Genomic DNA, 16,557 nt, shown 5'->3' with positions numbered 1-16,557 from the left:
AAGTATTCAGACCCCTTCCCTTTATCCACATTTTGTTACGTTACAGCCTTGTTCCACAACTGATTAAATATAACTTTTTTTCTCAGCAATCTACACATAATACCCCACACTTGACAAAGCGAAACAGGTTTTTAGACATTTTTGCAAATGTAATAAAAATTTAAAACAGAAAGACCTTATTTACATAAATCACAGACAGAACACCCCCACACCATAAGAATCTGATTTAAATTTAAAAAATGTCACTACATGATTCCATGTGTGTTATTTTATAGTGTTGATATAGTCACTATTATTCTACAATGTAGAAAATAGTAAAAATAAAGAAAAACCCTTGAATGAGTAGGTGTTCTAAAACTTTTGACCAGTAGTGTATATCAGGTACCACAGTTGACAGTGCATGTCAGAATAAAACCAAGCCATGAGGTCGAAGGAATTGTCCGTAGAACTCCGAGACAGGATTGTCTCGAGTCACAGATCTGGGGAAGGGTACCAAAAAATGTCTGCAGCATTAAAGGTCCCAAAGAATGCATTGGCCTCCATCATTCTTAAATGGAAGAGGTTTGGAACCACCATGACCCTTCCTAGAGCTGGCCGCCTGGCCAAACTGAGCAAATCGGGGGAGAAGGGCCTTTGTCAGGGAGGTGACCAAGAGTTTGCCAAAAGACACCTAAAGGACTCTGACCATGAGAAACAAGATTCTCTGGTCTGATGAAACCAAGATTGAACTATTTGGCTTGAATGCCAAGCATCACGTCTGGAGAAAACCTGGCACCAACCCTATGGTGAAGCATGGTGGTGGCAGCATCGTGCTGTGGGGATGTTTTTCAATAGCAGGGACAGGGAGACTAGTCAGGATCGAGGCAAAGATGAACGGACAAAGTACAGAGAGATCCTTGATGAAAACCTGCTCCAGAGCGCTCAGGTTCACCTCCAACAGGGCTACGACCCTAAGCACACAGCCAAGACAATGCAGGAGTGGCTTCAGGACAAGTGTCTGAATGTCCTTGAGTGGCCCAGCCAGAGTCCAGACTTGAACCCGATCAAACATCTCTGGAGAGACCTGATGATAGCTGTGCAGCAACGCTCCCCATTATCCAACCTGACAGAGCTTGAGAGGATCTGCAGAGAGGAATGGGAGAAACTCCCAAATACAGGTGTGCCAAGGATCTAGCATCACACCCAAGAAGACTTGAGGCTGTAATCGCTGCCAAAGGTGCTTCCACAAAGTGCTGAGTAACGGGTCTGAATACTTATGTAAATGTAATTTCAGTTTTTTTTATTTTATACATTTGCAAACATTTATATTAACCTGTTTTTGCTTTGTCATTATGGGATATTGTGTGTAGATTGATGAGGGGGGGGAATAATTTAAGCAATTTTAGAATAAGGCGGAAATGTGGAAAAATGTGGAAAAAGTCAAAGGGTCTGAATACTTTCCGAATGCACTTTATTAGCCCAACACATGATACATTTTTCTGAAATACTCAGATGTTTCCTAATCACACAAAATGTAATTTAACTGTCATTGGGGTACAATTAAGCCGGTAATAATGGTGTCCCAGTCTACCAAATGCGAATTGAAAATATGTTGTTGCCTCATTGTATACAAATGGGTGTGTCATGCAGATTGTAATATATCAACATTAAATGTTTTTGTTGTGCGATTAGGAAACATCTTGAGGATTTTAGAAATGTATCATGTATTGGCCTAATATGTTGGATAGATGTTGAAAGAGTTTACAGATGACATAAATGCAGAAAGTGTCCCACTCATTTGGTTTGTCTCCATAGGCGAACCCTTTTTGATGCTAGAATTAATATTATCTCCTATATATGGTTTACCTAAGGACCCTCTATGAATGGTTGTGCCTAGAACCAGCTATGAAGAGTTCTACCAATAACCATTTTATCATGGTTATTTTAGTTTGACTACAAAGACTACCTCAATGATCTAAACTAGAACAACCATCTCAGTAACTGGTCCAATAAGTAATTAGTGCATTTACTAACAGATTGGTTTAGTTATAAAAATATATGTTATTTATCTTTGTGTAGCATAAAATGTATCAACCAATCAATGTACATGCAAAAACAGATATTAAAACAATTCTAAAAATCCCCCTGCAGTAGAGCATGCTGGGAAATACTGTATGATACACAGTTGAAGTCGGAAGTTTACATACACTTAGGTTGGAGTCATTAAAAATCGTTTTTCAACCACTCCACATATTTCTTGTTAACAAACTATAGTTTTGGCAAGTCGGTTAGGACATCTACTTTTTGCATGACACAAGTAATTTTTCCAGCAATTGTTTACAGACAGGCTATTTCACTTATAATTCACCTCATCGCAATTCCAGTGGGTCAGAAGTTTACATACACTAAGTTGACTGTGCCTTTAAACAGCTTGAAAAATTCCAGAAAAATTATGTCATGGCTTTAGAAGCTTCTGATATGCTAATTGACATAATTTGAGTCAATTTGGGGTGTACCTGTGGATGTATTTCAAGGCCGACCTTCAAACTCAGTGCCTCTTTGCTTGACATCATGGGAAAATCAAAAGAAATCAACCAAGAGCTCAGAATTTTTTTTTGAGACCTCCACAAGTCTTGTTCATCCTTGGGAGCAATTTCCAAACGCCTGAAGGTACCATGTTCATCTGTACAAACAATAGTATGCAAGAATAAACACCATTGGACTATGAGGCTGTCATACTGCTCCTAGAGATTAACATACTTTGGTGTGAAGAGTGCAAATCAATCCCAGAACAACAGCAAAAGACCTTGTGAAGATGCTGGAGGAAACAGGTACAAAAGTATATATATCCACAGTAAAACGAGTCATATATCGACATAACCTGAAAGGCCGCTCAACAAGGAAGAAGCCACTGCTCCAAAACCGCCATAAAAAAAGCCAGACTATGGTTTGCAACTGCACATGGGGACAAAGATTGTACTTTTTGAAGAAATGTTCCCTGATCTGATGAAACAAAAATAGAACTGTTTGGCCATAATGACCATCGTTATGTTTGGAGGAAAAGGGGGAGGCTTGCAAGCCGAAGAACACCATCCCAACCGTGAAGCACAGGGGTGGCAGCATCATGTTGTGGGGGTGCTTTGCTGCAGGAGGGACTGGTGTACTTCACAAAATAGATGGCATCATGAAAATGAAAATTATGTGGATATATTGAAGCAACATCTCAAGACATCAGTCAGGAAGTTGAAGCTTGGTCGCAAATGGGTCTTCCAAATAGACAATGACCCCAAGCATACTTCCAAAGTTGTGGCAAAATGGCTTAAGGACTACAAAGTCAAGGTATTGGAGTGACCATCACAAAGCTCTGACCTCAATCCCATATAAAATGTGTGGGCAGAACTGCAAAAGCGTGTGCAAGCAAGGAGGCCTACAAACCTGACTCAGTTGCACCAGCTCTGTCAGGAGGAATGGCCCACAATTCACCCAACTTATTATGGGAAGCTTGTGGAAGGCTACCCAAAACATTTGACCCAAGTTAAACAATTCAAAGGCAATGCTACCAAGTACTAATTGAGTGTATGTAAACTTCTGACCCGCTGGGAATGTGATGAAAGAAATTAAAGCTGAAATAAATCATTCTCTCTACTACTATTCTGACATTTCACGTTCTTAAAATAAAGTGGTGATCCTAACTGACCTAAGGCAGGGAATTGTTACTATGATTAAATGTCAGGAATTGTGAAAAACTGAGTTTAAATGTATTTGGCTAAGGTGTGTGTAAACTTCCGACTTCAACTCTATCGTTCTATGTAGCAGCCCTCTTGTCTTCTAAAGAACCCTTCTTGCTTTCCAAAGAATCATCAAAGAACCCTGTCTTCCAAAAACAGTTCTTAGGATGTTGAAGGTTCTTCTGCAATTAACCATTTTTTTCTAAGCGTAAACCCTATGCTATAACATTCTGAAAAATACTGAAAAAAAATATTTGTAAAAAAGGGGTGTAACCAAACCTTCTAAACATATCCATCAGCTTTCCCCAACGTTGAGGAATGCAAGCCTACGTGTTGTTTGAATTATTACATGCAGGCAAATATTGTACTTTTGATTGAGTGCGCAGGCTAGTGGATAAAATAGAAAAAAATATGTTCCCTGACCGGGAATCGAACCCGGGCCGCGGCGGTGAGAGCGCCGAATCCTAACCACTAGACCACCAGGGAATCTATATATGCAATCTACAGTACGTATTTTGATGGTCATCAATTCTATGTCAAATTCTAAGGAGCTATTAAATATTTGTTTTTTGCGATGGGGACAGGAGCGCGCGGCGACCACTGAATTGTATAATCAACCCAGTCAGCGAGCTTTTAGTAAGTCGTTCTTCGCTATTACGTCGTCACCGTAAAGATTACTTGTTGACTTCCGCAAACCTTGCTTGTGTCAATTTTCGTAAATAGCTAACGTTATCTATCTAGGCTGCTACCCATGCTTGCACGCTCTAACGTTATTTAATACTGTACGTTTTACACTAACGTTAGCTATCTAAACGTATTATCATTGTTCATTTTGTTATGTTAGCTACATAGCTTACTAGATAGTCTTCATTGTTGAACTGTGGATTTGAGGAAAGCTTGTTACATTGTTACCAAAGAGACCTAGCTATGTGTTGCCTTCTCTTTGTGACATTATATTCGAGAGGTCATAATGAAGTGTGGGGCGAAAATCCCCTGGAGGGCGTCTGAATAATTGCAAATGGCGTCCCATAGACTAGAATGTAGTGTCTTAGAATCCCAATCGTCCTCAAATAGGCTATCTATAACTTGTATTAGTCATTGCCTTTGTAACTTGTCCCATTCTTGGTATTTTTTAAACGTCGATGGAACAGGGCAGGTTTTATTCATGCAGTTATGAAGTGCGCATACGACTAAGGTTAACCCAACTGGCCGGCTGATGGCGCTATTATGCCACCTACTACGGAGTCCATGGACTGCAATGGCATAGCTCAAACTTCATCTGACAGTTCTACTACGGAAAAGCCAGAGACAGCGAGACACCTTGACAAGACCCCTACCTCAGAAGTCTACATCCATGCAGCCTGAATGGATGATGTTTTATACTGAACAAAAATATGAACAAAATATGCAACGATTTCAAAGATTTTGCTGAGTTACAGTTCATATAAGGAAATCAGTCAAATTAAATAAATTAATTAGGCCCTAATCTATGAATTTCACATGACTGGGCAGGAGCGCAGCCATGGGTGGGCCTGGGACGGCGTAGGCCCACCCACTTGGGAGCCAGGCCCACCCAATGGGAATGAGTTGTTCCCCACAAGAGGCTTTATTGCAGACAGAAATACTCCTCAGCACCCCATCCCCCCCTTCCCTCAGACGAGGTGAAGAAGCCGGATGTGGAGGTCCTGGGGTGGCGTGGTTACACGTGGTCTGCGGTTGTGAGGCCCTGTTGGACGTACTGCCAAATTCTCTAAAACGATGTTGGAGGTGGCTTTTGGTAGAGAAATTAACATTTTATTCTCTGGCAACAGCTCTGGTGGATATTCCTGCAGTCATCATGACAATTGCACTCTACCTCAAAACTTGAGACATCTGTGACATTGTATTGTATGACAAATCTGCACATTCTAGATTGGCCTTTTATTGTCCCCAGCACAAGGGGCACCTGTGTAATGATCATGCTGTTTAATCAGCTTCTTGCCTATGCCGTTCTGTACCATCACTCATTCATATATCTTTATGTACATATTCTTTATCCCTTTACACTTGTGTATATAAGGTAGTTGTTTTGGAATTGTTAGGTTATATTACTCGTTGGTTATTACTGCATTGTCGGAACTAGAAGCACAAGCATTTCGCTACACTCGCATTAACATCTGCTAACCATGTGTATGTGACAAATTAAATTTGATTTGATTTGATATGCAAAACCTGTCAAGTGGATTGATTATCTTGACAAAGGCTAAGATGCTCACTAACAGGGACGTAAACAAATTTGTGCACAACATTTGAGAGAAATAAGATTTTGTGCATATGGAACATTTCTGAGATTGTTTAATTCAGCTCATGAAACGTGGGACCAACACTTTACATGTTGCGTTTATATTTTTGTTCAGTGTATGTACGAGCCGGTATGACACGAGCGTATAGCCGGCTGCATAGACTCCAGTTGGAAGCAGACAGAGAGGAAGAGACAAAGCGAGAAGGATAACTGGGCCCAAAATATTGTCTTCTCCAGCAGGTGGCTTTTTTTTTTTTTTTTCACTCACCAAGCGAGGACTTTTGTATGGAGGTCAATGAGTGTCTAATTTGGTTAACAAAAAAAAATTATGGCTTATTTGCTACGTGTGGCTTATTTGACTGAATATATGTTTCGTAATGATTAGGTTGTTAAGAGTGTACTGATATAAGTAGGACACGTGACATCACTGCAACAGAAAGAAAAAAAAACTTTATTTCGGAGTTGTGCCTGGTCGTCACTATTTACCACAGCCACAAAGTCCTAAACCCTGCCTATTTCTAAATAGTATATTCTTAAAATGTGATTTTAAGCCTAACCACACTGCTAACATTATGCATAACCTTGCTAACATTATGCCTAACCTTAACTTTAAATGAAGACCAAAAAGCACATTTTTGTTTTCATGATTTTTTACGATGTAGCCAATTTTTACTGTACGTGGTTGTACGAAGTCAATCACACTTCTGTGAAATCAAACTGTCCACTTAGGAAGCAACACTGATTGACAATACATTTCACATGCTGTTGTGCAAATGGAATAGACAACAGGTGGAAATTATAGGCATTTAGCAAGACACCCCCAATAAAGGAGTGGTTCTGCAGGTGGGGACCACAGACCACTTCTCAGTTCCTATGCTTCCTGGCTGATGTTTTGGTCACTTTTGAATGCTGGCGGTGCTTTCACTCTAGTGGTAGCATGAGACGGAGTCTACAACCCACACAACTGGCTCAGGTAGTGCAGCTCATCCAGGATGGCACATCAATGCGAGATGTGGCAAGAAGGTTTGCTGTGTCTGTCAGCGTAGTGTCCAGAGCATGGAGGCGCTACCAGGAGACAGGCCAGTACATCAGGAGACGTAGAGGAGACCGTAGGAAGGCAACAACCCAGCAGCAGGACCGCTACCTCCGCCTTTGTGCAAGGAGGAGCACTGCCAGAGCCCTGCAAAATGACCTCCAGCAGGCCACAAATGTGCATGTGTCTGCTCAAACGGTCAGAAACAGACTCCATGAGGGTGGTATGAGGGCCCGACGTCCACAGGTGGGGGTTGTGCTTACGGGTTTTAATAGTTTGTAGGAGCGCGCGTGTCTTTGGTAATATGACAAGGGGCGCTCTTTGAAAATGGGGCCATCTTAAAAATGTCTGTGGAATGGTTGTGTTGACTTATATTATGTTGTGTGTGTTTGTCCTCTGTTCTCCTCAGAGGGAAAGACATCCATGCGATCATCACCCTGGTCAATGCTGAAGTGAGAAAGATGGACGGCAAACTTCCTGTTAAGGATAACGATGGGAAACGTATTGGCTATGAGAAGGTTAAGAAATCACCAGATTCCAGAAACACCCTGACCAAGACGCTCATCTTTCCTGCTAAGACCACTTATACTTCATAATGAACTTTTGATTTGTTAATGAAACCCTTCATCTGTCAACCATCCATATGCTAATTCTACTTTCAGATGAAGGTTGTGATATGACAGGGTGCTTCCACACAGGCTGTGAATAGGCCTAATCATATGACGCTAGCTACATTCCAATGGTGATATTCTAATTGTATCACTTTTAAAATGATGAGACAGGAACCACCATTACTGTTGGTGTCTTTATTTACCAGTTTGCTATATTTACATGTATGTGATATTTGATATAGTTTAGTTTCATGTAACGTATATAAGGCAGCTGGGAAGATGTGCCATTTTCTTTATTGACACAGAATATCACCAGGGATATACAAAAAGTGCAGTGACATTGCTGCAGCTTAATCAACACAACTAGGCTATATTTACTTTCACCAAAATAGCAATGTATTTGAAATGTGAAGATAGAACACTGAATCATCATGTTATGTAATTAAGTGGAGTTTCATAGCAATAATAACATTTTATTGGTATCTCAACCCATAGTTTCAAGCTTACTTTATTCCATTATTTTATGTTATCCCATCTACTTATAACAGAATGTTTTACCATAATGTTACCTGCCTTTCCTGTCACATTTAAATATTTTATACATTTAGAAATAAAGGTTTATATTTTACCAACAGTTGGATTGCAGAAGCATTTTATATCATACTCTGCATCTGTCCTCATGCTCCTAGACCTTAGTGCTGCTTTTGATACCATCGATCACCACATTCTTTTGGAGAGATTGGAAACCCAAATTGGTCTACACGGACAAGTTCTGGCCTGGTTTAGGTCTTATCTGTCGGAAAGATATCAGTTTGTCTCTGTGAATGGTTTGTCCTCTGACAAATCAACTGTAAATTTCGGTGTTCCTCAAGGTTCCGTTTTAGGACCACTATTGTTTTCACTATATATTTTACCTCTTGGGGATGTCATTCGAAAACATAATGTTAACTTTCACTGCTATGCAGATGACAAACAGCTGTACATTTCAATTAAATATGGTGAAGCCCCAAAATTGCCCTCGCTAGAAGCCTGTGTTTCAGGCATAAGGAAGTGGATGGCTGCAAACTTTCTACTTTTAAACTCGGACAAAACAGAGATGCTTGTTCTAGGTCCCAAGAAACAAAGATATCTTCTGTTGAATCTGACAATTAATCTTGATGGTTGTACAGTCGTCTCAAATAAAACTGTGAATGACCTCGGCGTTACTCTGGACCCTGATCTCTCTTTTGACGAACATATCAAGACTGTTTCAAGGACAGCTTTTTTCCATCTACGTAACATTGTAAAAATCAGAAACTTTCTGTCCAAAAATGATGCAGAAAAATGTATCCATGCTTTTGTTACTTCCAGGTTAGACTACTGCAATGCTCTACTTTCTGACTACCCGGATAAAGCACTAAATAAACTTCAGTTAGTGCTAAATACAGCTTCTAGAATCCTGACTAGAACCAAAACATTTGATCATATTACTCCAGTGCTAGCCTCCCTACACTGGCTTCCTGTTAAGGCAAGGGCTGATTTCAAGGTTTTACTTCTAAGCTACAAAGTATAACATGGGCTTGCCTACGTATCGCTCTGATTTGGTCCTGCCGTACATACCTACACATACGCTACAGTCACAAGAAGCAGGCCTCCTAATTGTCCCTATAATTTCTAAGCAAACAGCTGGAGGCAGGGTTTTCTCCTATAGAGCTCAATTTTTATTGAATGGTTTGCCTACCCATGTGAGAGACGCAGACTCTGTCTCAACCTTTAAGTCTTTACTGAAGACTCATCTCTTCAGTGGGTCATATGATTGAGTGTAGTCTGGCCCAGGAGTGTGAAGGTGAACGGAAAGGCTCTGGAGCAACGAACCGCCCTTGCTGTCTCTGCCTGGCCGGTTCCCCTCTTTCCACTGGGATTCTCTGCCTCTAACCCTATTACAGGGGCTGAGTCACTGGCTTACTGGTGCTCTTTCATGCCGTCCCTAGGAGGGGTGCGTCACTTGAGTGGGTTGAGTCACTAATGTGATCTTCCTGTCTGGGTTGGCGCCCCCCACTTGGGTTGTGCCGTGGCGGAGATCTTTGTGGGCTATACTCGGCCTTGTCTCGGGATGGTAAGTTGGTGGTTGAAGATATCCCTCTAGTGGTGTGGGGGCTGTGCTTTGGTAAAGTGGGTGGGGTTATATCCTTCCTGTTTGGCCCTGTACGGGGATATCATCGGATGGGGCCACAGTGTCTCCTGACCCCTCCTATCTCAGCCTCCAGTATTTATGCTGCAGTAGTTTATGTATCGGGGGGCTAGGGTCAGTTTGTTATATCTGGAGTACTTCTCCTGTCTTACCCGGTGTCCTGTGTGAATTTAAGTATGCTCTCTCTAATTCTCTCTTTCTTTCTCTCTCTCGGAGGACCTGAGCCCTAGGACCATGCCTCAGGACTACCTGGCATGATGACTCCTTGCTGTCCCCAGTCCACCTGGCTGTGCTGCTGCTCCAGTTTCAACTGTTCTGCCTGCGGCTATGGAATCCTGACCTGTTCACCGGACGTGCTACCTGTCCCAGACCTGCTGTTTTCAAATCTCTAGAGACAGCAGAAGTGGTAGAGATACTCTTAATGATCGGCTATGAAAAGCCAACTGACATTTACTCCTGAGGTGCTGACTTGCTGCACCCTCGACAACTACTGTGATTATTATTATTTGACCATACTGGTCATTTATGAACATTTGAACATCTTGGCCATGTTCTGTTATAATCTCCACCCGGCACAGCCAGAAGAGGCCACCCCTCATAGCCTGGTTCCTCTCTAGGTTTCTTCCTAGGTTTTGGCCTTTCTAGGGAGTTTTTCCTAGCCATCGTGCTTCTACACCTGCATTGCTGTTTGGGGTTTTGGGCTGGGTTTCTGTACAGCACTTTGAGATATCAGCTGATGTACGAAGGGCTATATAAATACATTTGATTTGATTTGATATTTCTAATTTCTAACTTCTTTTTTACTATTTTGTGAGTAAAATACTTTTTCCAAAATTGATTTATGTAAATTTTTGTGAATAGGTATGAGGGTTGTGATATGGGTAATTTAATAGTAAAATAATTTAAGGCATCAATACATTTCTATATTGCTTCCCCAGTATCTGCATGAACCATCAGGCCAAGTGTTTTTGGTTGACCCTGCTGGACAGAAAGAGAAGGAGGAATTGGAACACACTGCATTCAAATTCAGGTCCTAGTTATTCCATTGTACTGGATCAAATACATATTAGCATTTTACATACATTCATAAGTGTAAAACATTTTTATGACCTACTGTGAAATACTCTCTTGGCTGCTGGCTCTGTCACTTTCAGACATGTGCAGAGCAGACTTGAACCTCTGTAAAGAGAGAGTAATTGTCATGAGAATTTTCAATCACAATGATAATAACTAACAATCAATAGCTTTGACCAATCCCGAGGTCTGTAAAACCATGGGTTTTATAATAATTAGGCAAAGACTCAGCTTATGCAAAAGGTTAGTACAGTTAATTCACGAGAACGTTCTAAAATCAAAAATGCACAGTCTTTATGACACACACAAACAAGTTCAAATCTTAAACTACGCCTTGCTCAGACAGTCAGTGTTTTTCCACTACACAGATAAATTGTTTCCTTAATCTGCAACATGTTTCATAATGTTTCTGCAAGCCTAACAGTTTCTCCCCTCCACGGGTGGAGACAGAATGTCCTGTAAGGAACACAGTAGTACAACTTGTCTGTCGATAGCTCCTCTTATCATTTGTTTCCCACTTGCACCCTGCTTACATATTAAAAAGGATCAAAAGGTCCTTGTTCTAATTCTGACTAAAACCACACACATCAGATTATAGTTTTATGATTCTAATACAATTATATGGTTTCAGGGTGAAATATTTTAAACATTACCATTAAGCATATCCCTTAACAATCCACCCTTAATGACTAAATAATACACACCGATACATCCACCGTCATATGGAATCAAAAATGTTACATAAAATCAAACAAAACCAATACATGTATTTACATCAGATACTTATCATCGACTGCTCTAGGCCTATATCCAATTATAACCCTTCTTTTTAGGATTTTTATTACAATCTTCATTAAAGGAACAGTCTGTCGAAACATTGAAGATTGTCTCATCTAACATTGGCTCCTCGTGGTTAAAAGACACGGCGCCATCTCCTAGGCCTGGAGGCCTGTATTTGTCATCCCACTGGTTGGAGCTCGGAATCGGTCTATATCTCACCATCTGTTGGTCATCGATCTCTCTAGAGTTCTGGTGATCAAACCTCTCACACATGGGACCAAACAGCATCCACACAACACCAACACACTCATACATGTGAAAGCAGCCCAAAATACAGTACTTACAATATTTTTCCATTTCCCAAACATGCTATCGAACCACCCTGTCAGGGAAGTATCCACCCCAGAGTTCTCTGCTAACTCATGAGCTAATGTGGTCAAACCTGCCAGGGCCTTGGTCACTGATCCGTCTGGAGCTGTTTTATTAAAACGTATATAAACGTACAGCAATAAACCCCAATCATTCTACGTACCCCGCCCTTTTCTGCCAATTAACATATCGAGAGTCAGTCTATTTTGCCAGGTCATGAGGGAGGTGGCGGATAATTGGTCAGAGAACCCCTTTACTGCATCCCCAGTATTATTCACAAATCCCTGTTGATTATAATAGATGTCATTAATCCAATCCACATTTTTATTTATTGTCAACCACCAAAATAATGTAGTAGTAAAGCCTTCACCTATTTGATTCATAGCTTTGTATTCATCTGGAACTTCCCTGGGGATGCCAATAGCATCCATCTAGACAAAGCTACTCCCATCCTGGTCAAAACTCCTCCTGTGCCTACTTTATAGCCTCCTATAACTGGCCTCTGATGACTAAGCCGAACTGGTTGGACCAATAACCTCGGGGCGCAAGTTCCTAACCACCCTTTTTGGTAGTTTCTGTCGTATGCGTCCTTTGCTGGTACGAGCCCACCCTACATCAGATATAGCTGCTGTGAGGTTAAGAATTGTCTCCTGTACTTCCCAAACCTAAGTCAGTCACATTAACGATTACCTTTCAGCCATTAAAATCATCTAAGTTCTCGGTGCCATTCTTGTGTCTATAACCCTGGTACTCATCAGGAGTTAAAGTTAACCGAGGTGGGTTGGCCGAGTACTTCTGGCCAACCCAATCCCTGTAAAGTTATTTGCTTTCCTAGGGAATTGTTTAATGTTTACCTTAAATCCTACATATTGATCTTCTTTGACTCCTTATTCTGTCAGTGTATTATATAGTTTATCTTTTACTTCTTATCAATGACAGCGGCGTCATATAATTAGTACCGGAAGGTGGTGGATCTGGATGTATCAGAAAGATTACCAAGACGATAATGCAGCTCAGAGTCCCTACTCTTCCCAAAAACCGCCAACCCCCTCCTGCCCTTAGTCGGTCTACTAGGTACCACCCCATACCCCCATACTCACATACTGCCCTTTTCTCATTGGTTCAAATTACAAATATGTCAAAGAACTATAAACTCCATCATAATGATCACTTACACAAATTACCTTAAAATCAGTATCACAAATTACCTTAAATTCATTATCCAAATGGCCCTCCCATAAGGCTGATCAGACCACAAAGGAAAGCCATGATAGAGGTCAAAAGTCATACCACCCCTTCAAAGAAGTGTTTCTTACTATATTAGACAAACATTTTTTTTTAAGTCAAACATTTTCAACATGTTGTATCCCAGGTTCCCAGAACACTCCCTGATCAAAAGAATTCACGTGCTTAATTAAAACTCAGAAAATAAAACTTCCACGTGTGTGTGTACCCCTTTAAGATATCGTGGCTCTAGGAAAAAGGGAAATCTCCTCAAACCCAAGGGCAACCCCTAGGTTAAAAACAAACAAAACATTTCCCGGCCTTTTCAATTTGGTAGAAATATGCCTCTATCTCACTCCAAAGAGAGACAATGAAGCACTCCTTTTCCCAGAAAAAACCCACAACCACTTGGTCAGCATTTCATTATACTACACCGATTCAGAAACCCAAACGTTGACTACAAACAAAACCTAATAATAATGATAATTCTATTGTACTCCCTCCAATCATTAGTTTTAAACTTCCTCAATGGTTATATGTACTTAATTGAACATGCGTTACCCTTGGATACAATACTGTACTTCAAATCTATGAAATTCCCCTAATTAACATATTACTTGACTGATTTTGCCCAAGCCTGCTTTACAACATTAAAACCCATTCAGTCTGTCTGCAAACAATCTCACAAAGTGCTTGATAGGAAGCCCCATAGCCATCTTCACTGTTACGTTCTCAAACAGTTTGAGCTCCTGAATTGGAAAAATCGTATGCAATACACTGATGCTCAGTACTTTTGTTAAACAGAAAACCCAAACCTTATGGCAGCAGATCCACAAGGTCCGCCATGAGAGATGACTGTATAGTTCCCTTAAGGAAAAGCACCTTCAGTCAATCTACTTTTGTTCTATGTAATGGAAACAGATTATAATGTTAGAATACATTAACTTCCTGCTCAAATTCACTGGTGTTACCTAAGCAATAAAACAAAAAAAAACAATAATCAGAAACTATCACGAATCGTAAAAGTTTTAACTATTCAGACCTGAATCCCTTACAGCCAAATATAGCCCAGCGAGCACGACTAACTCACCTATTCTTTCCAGTAGGTGAAAATATAACCCCTACTCAAACAACGTTCTGCCTTACCTCTATCGTAAGAGTAAAACCAAACTTCTCAACTTTCTCTTCTCTTTCAACTTCACACTTATGAAATGTCCAAGACTTTAAAAGTAACATGTAAATCACCAAATTTATAAAATACATCAGTCAATTCATAACAAAACACATTTCGGTGGGCACAACTCTATCGCAATTACCTCTCCGCTATTATTTAGAATTCATTAGATTTAGGTAACTGTCTCTTCTATGATTCAGTAATTTAAATACGACTCCATTCTCAATATGTATTTTCTGCAGATCATTCATGCAACAGACACAGTCTTGCATTGAAATCGCCTCGCTATTATTTAGAATTAGTCTTTCAATTGAACCTAAACAAGCTATTAAAACGTTCTGTTTATATCTTAACCAAACACTAACAACCATATCTTTCCAGGAAAAACATACCAATAGTTGAATTACAATCAGAAACCCAGATTTGAGTAAATTGGTGTATAGGCTGGGAAACAAACACAGGTCTCCCGTGTGGTAGGTGAGAATTATACCACTGGACCACCAAAGCTATTGAAATGATGGAGACTCCTCGCAAATATCCCCATTTATCCCCATATTACCAAGACAATTCCCAGGAAATAGCCCTAATTTAAAGGTCCAAGCATTTCATCAGACCAGAGGACATTTCTCCAAAAAGTACGATCTTTGTCCCCATGTGCAGTTGCAAACCATAGTCTGGCTTTTTTATGGCAGTGGCTTCTTCCTTGCTGAGTGGCCTTTCAGGTTATGTTGATATAGGACTCGTTTTACTGTGGATATAGATACTTTTGTACCTGTTTCCTCCAGTATCCTCACAGGGTCCTTTGCTGTTGTTCTGGGATTGATTTGCACTTTTCGCACCAAAGTACGTTCATCTCTAGGAGACAGAACAGGTCTCCTTCCTGAGCGGTATGACGGCTGTGTGGTTCCATGGTGTTTACACTTGTGTACTATTGTTTGTACAGATGGATGTGGTACCTTCAGGCATTTGGAAATTGCTCCCAAGGATGAACCAGACATATGGAGGTCTACAATTTTCTTTCTGAGGTCTTGGCTGATTTCTATTTATTTTCTCATGATATTAAGCAAAGAGGCACTGAGTTTGAAGGTTGGCCTTGAAATAAATCCACAGGTACACCTCCAATTGACTCAATTAACTCATGTCTATCAGAGCAGAGAGAGGGAGCGAGATCATAGAAAGTGAATGTCATTCTAGTTCTGTGAGAGATACATGCACACTTCTCTCTCTCACCACAGCAATGGCCATGCATTGGTCTATAGGCGCTACAATGTTGCGCAAACCATAAACCCGGGTTGGCCCAACTCTAATCAATTCTTAATGTAGAATATCAGGCATGTTTTCCCATTAACCTTTTAGAGGGCTGGAGAATTACAGAGGAGGCTATTTGAATTAACTCTGATTGCAATGTAAAGAATTATAATTTAAAAAAACTGTGAGAGAAAAAAGGTCATGCCAAGAAAGGTACTGGATCCTGGCAAATGGGTTCCGGAACGAAACAGTCCAAAACAGAGGTGCCAGATCCTGTTCCGGCAGGTTCCGTCTCAAATTAAGCACTGGCTGTTGGACTATGACAAGTAGGTACCCTCTTCTGCATGACAGGACGATAAACCTGCACAGTCCACAGATTATATATATTTTTTACTTTTACTTTCTTTTAGTTAGTAAAGGCAGATATCTAGTTTAGCCTACTCAAACACCCGGCTCAAACAGAGAGGGATGCTATGCTACCTAGCTAGCTATGGCTATCCAACACTGCAACTCTTCCAAGTCAAGGTAAGCTTTTGGTTTTATTAATTTATTGCCACCTGGGCCCGCCGGTGTGACTGCTAAACTTCTTATTAACTGTACACTGTACTGCATGATTGTAGCGGATGTACTAACGCGTTAGTTGTAGTAGCTATGTTGACTTGAAGTTAGCTTATATGGTGACAACAATGTAGGCTGTATGTAGCGGTTACGATATGAAGGTTTGGGTTGGACATTTTTTTTCATCTTGTCAGACAGCTGATGTGTTGTGCACTAAAGTCCACAAGCGAAGGGAAAAGGGTAGAGGAAGAGAGCGCGTAAATGTAAGAAGGAATTATCCAACAATCAAAGGGATCATCACTCATCACTCATTCATATATCCTTATGT

Source organism: Oncorhynchus clarkii, chromosome 28 (assembly GCF_045791955.1).
Source record: "Oncorhynchus clarkii lewisi isolate Uvic-CL-2024 chromosome 28, UVic_Ocla_1.0, whole genome shotgun sequence".
NCBI classification, from domain to species: Eukaryota; Metazoa; Chordata; class Actinopteri; order Salmoniformes; family Salmonidae; genus Oncorhynchus; species Oncorhynchus clarkii.
The sequence above is the reverse complement of the archived record's forward strand: the minus strand, read 5'-3'. Positions refer to the sequence as shown.